Source organism: Limulus polyphemus, unplaced genomic scaffold (assembly GCF_000517525.1).
Source record: "Limulus polyphemus unplaced genomic scaffold, Limulus_polyphemus-2.1.2 Scaffold9812, whole genome shotgun sequence".
Classification (NCBI taxonomy): domain Eukaryota; kingdom Metazoa; phylum Arthropoda; class Merostomata; order Xiphosura; family Limulidae; genus Limulus; species Limulus polyphemus.
In genome coordinates, this window is record NW_013675422.1 from 15,572 (window position 1) to 19,167 (window position 3,596).

The window sequence follows — 3,596 nt, forward strand, 5'->3', positions numbered from 1 at the left end:
TACCATTAATTGGTTAGCTCTTCCAGATGGAGGAACTCTTAACATACTTCATCTCCTCCTTTCTACAGTCAGCTCGGGTAGTTGGATAAGTTTTTCCTGTTGCATACCATCCATTCTTCTCCTTGAATGCATTCAATGGAGTTTTCTGCAATCCAAGCCATTATGGTTCACTATTTTACTGCTAGCGAGGTTCTAATGCATTGGGGATTTTGTTTGTTTGGAAGCATTTCTCCCTTTGGGTCTAGCACATTTGTGGTATTTTCAGGAGACACTGAATGATCCATGGTCTCTCGCTAGGGTTCCTTTCATCCTTCCCTTTTCGACTGTATGTATTGGTGGTTGAATATATCTTCCAAAATGTTGGGTTTACCACTTCCTCCCCTCTTCTGTATTTATTTTCAGCCTTGATGCTCATCTCCAAAGGTGGGGAGCATAGTTCGATCTGTAGGAGGCTTCAGAACAATGGTCTACAGATGAAAAGTCTTAACACTCTGGTACTATCATCAGTCCAATGTACTTTAATTCACTCTTTTCCTCTTGTCCAGATTTGACTAATCATGTTTCATTCCAACTATTTGACAGTGGTGGCTTATATCACTCACCAAGGGGACACTCATTCTTGTTCCCTTTGTGGTAGACAGTGGATCTTCCTTTTTGAACCCCAAACACTTGACATACATCTCCGGGAGTGTCATGTTGCGGGTGCTTGTGTCCTCCTTGCTGATTGACTTTCTAGTTTTGATACACTTTCTCCTCAAATTTTTGGTGGCTCTGCCTACTGTGGGGTACTCATCCATGTGAACTATTTGAATTTTTTATCGATTCCAAGCTACCTCTTTTGTTTCTGTTCTCTGGTTCATCATCCACTTCATCTGGCTGTCGATACAATCAGACAGGATTAGATCCAGTTTATAACTAGTTTTTTCTCATTCCATCAGTCTTCTTCCCAAAATGTTTGTTCATTTACGTCACTTCAGGTCAGTTCTTTCTGATTGATCCTTCCTGGCTGGCACAGATCTGGTTTTCTTGGCTGTTTCAGTTTGATATGTTCTTTTTGTTATGTTCTTTTTTTTAACTTATACTTTGGGAAGTCGTGGTATATTCTATTTGACTTTTTTTTTTCTTGCCATCTTCCATCTTTATTCTCATTCATATCCAGATAACCTTCTCTGTCCAGTACATGCTGTGGGTTGCTTCATTGCTTTCAAGGCTTCTTTTCGTTGAATCCAATCCCCAGTTTCATTCCATTACACCACTCCTTTGTCTGTGATTTTTTCCTTTTCCTCTCTTATCTATTTGGTTTGGATTGTGAATCGATTAGCCTTTCATTCCTTGTCTCTTTCTTCCTGTCATTAATTCCTGGTGTCTCCACTCTGATTATGCACCTACACTTTTCCCTGCATATCAACCTTGTCATTCATTGGAGGTACTTTGTCTGTCGAGCACTGGGACTACACCTCATATGTTCATCTCCCGTTCCCTACTTTGGGTAGCTGTTTTTTGCTTATCAGGATACTGTCATCCACCTGTTGCCATCGTTCATTCTTTTGATGCGACTGTGACTGGATAAGATACTTTCTTTAATATATACCCCTTATTTTTCAGGGACATGTCCTTTTTTTTTATTTATGTATCTTGCTCTGTGATGAGTGGTGCCTGTCCAGGTGTACTTAAACTAGTCAAATCTGCAATGTAAGGCCATAATGACTTAACAGTTATAATTTCCATGGCCACTAAATGTACACTCTTGAGATGGGGTGTTCTACAAGATCGCTCCTAGGTTTTCCTCTCAATATATTTCCTTCATTAATATGCTCCTTCTGGACCATACTCACCCACATACTTCATGAGTAAATCAGAAGGGGATAACTGCCCATCTCTGCCATGCCTTGGAGTGAATAAATCAGGTATGATCTTCTTTTCAAAATAGGGTTTTCATGGTCACCCGTTGCACTGTCTTCAGTGTTGTCCTTCCTCTGGACTCTACACCACATTTTCTCCCCCTTTTCTTCCAGTGGAGTATGGGATTCCTTACCACTTTCCAGTTTCAAGCTGCTGGGGAGGTGGACCATGGAGGCATCCTCCTGAATGTGATAATGATAAACTATACAAATACTGAAAAACCATTCGGTTGAGAGTAGGGTGATGTTCTGCTGGTGTAGATGAGGAGATGTCCTCCAATCTGATGCCCCATCTCTGTTGGTTCCCAGTGGCTGGGTTTTGGATTCAGAGCTCAATCAATCAATATAAGTCCTCACACATGTATTACAGATGTCTCAGTTTCCTCACTCAATTTTACTCTTGTTCCTCCATTCGTGTTATGGGTCACGATGGAGGTACTTGCAGATTAATACGGTTCTTCCTCTTATGCTATCCCTCAGTATTGAGTGAGATAGCTTACATTAAAGAGACGTCTTTATGATACCAATTGTTTGGATGTCAGATTCCCGGGTATGGTCAATCAATTTCTCACGTTGCTATCATGTGTCGTTTTCATAGATAGGGGGGGGGGGTGAGATTCCCTACAGTCTGCTGAACTTGAGGTGAAGATGGTATGATCCTCTTTCCTACCTCCACCAGATGACTGGGTTTTGGATTTTAGTTGACTTGCCCCCAGTATGATCCTCTTTCCTACCTCCATGTGGATGTCAGTTTCTGGCAACCGGGGTTTTGGATGTAGTTGACTTGCCATGTACAGTCCATCATGCCCCTGCCAATCTACACCTAGGGGCACATCCTTTCACTTTAACCCACATTCCAGTACTCTATGGGGTTGAGATTTGTTATATGGTGGTTCTGATTTCTATCCCACCATTGTTATCTCCCTCCTTTTTTCTGCCCATGTCTGCAACACTTCATTCCAAACTGGGCGAAGAGTACACCTGGTACAGATTTGGTACAGTCTCCCATGTATGATCCTCTCCTATGAGGGTCTATCTTTTTAGGGTGTTCTTTGGACACTTTTAAGGAATGCTTCTTTGTTTTTCCTTCACACCAGCCCCTCCACTTTGGTGTGGGATTCGATTCTAGCTATTTATGTGAGAGGAAGTAATGTCACGTATTGGATCTTATAATTTTCCTACACTGAAAATATATATCCGATACATACTTATTTCCCTTTACACTTCCCATCCTTCTTCCCCACTGGAAACAGGTGCTTCCATTTTATACTGAAACTCGAAGTGATAGTTCAGTAGAATTGAATAGAGGGAGTCACATGTGTCATGAAAGTATTTAACACTCTTATTGGTGGAGGGTTGTCACATGATGATTTAGATGCAAAATATATTTGAACCATTTGATTTTAAGGTGTGTGGGAGCTCAAGGCTTGTGGCATGCACAAAAATTTTTGCATATAGAGGGCATCACTGAACAAGAATAGCTATTTATGTGAGTAGAGGTAAGAACCTATCAAAAGTATATTTTCAGTATATGAAAATTATAACTTTCACTTACAGAGGGCTGCACAGAATCAGGAAAGCTAGATGAGATTTAAGGTATCTATCAGAAATACATTTTCAGTGTTATTAGTGTTAATTTTACTGAAGTAATTGTCTTGGCAGTTAAATTTCTGTTTACAAGAATGCACAAGTTTT

General features: G+C 40.5%; 1 protein-coding gene across 1 annotated transcript in view; it reads left to right on the forward strand.

The window, feature by feature from the left end:
• Positions 1-3,596, forward strand: part of LOC106476106 (centrosome and spindle pole associated protein 1-like) — a gene marked incomplete at its 3' end in the record, with an annotated part of 20,136 nt that overhangs the window by 14,723 nt on the left and 1,817 nt on the right. The gene's annotated exons all lie outside the window — the stretch shown is intronic.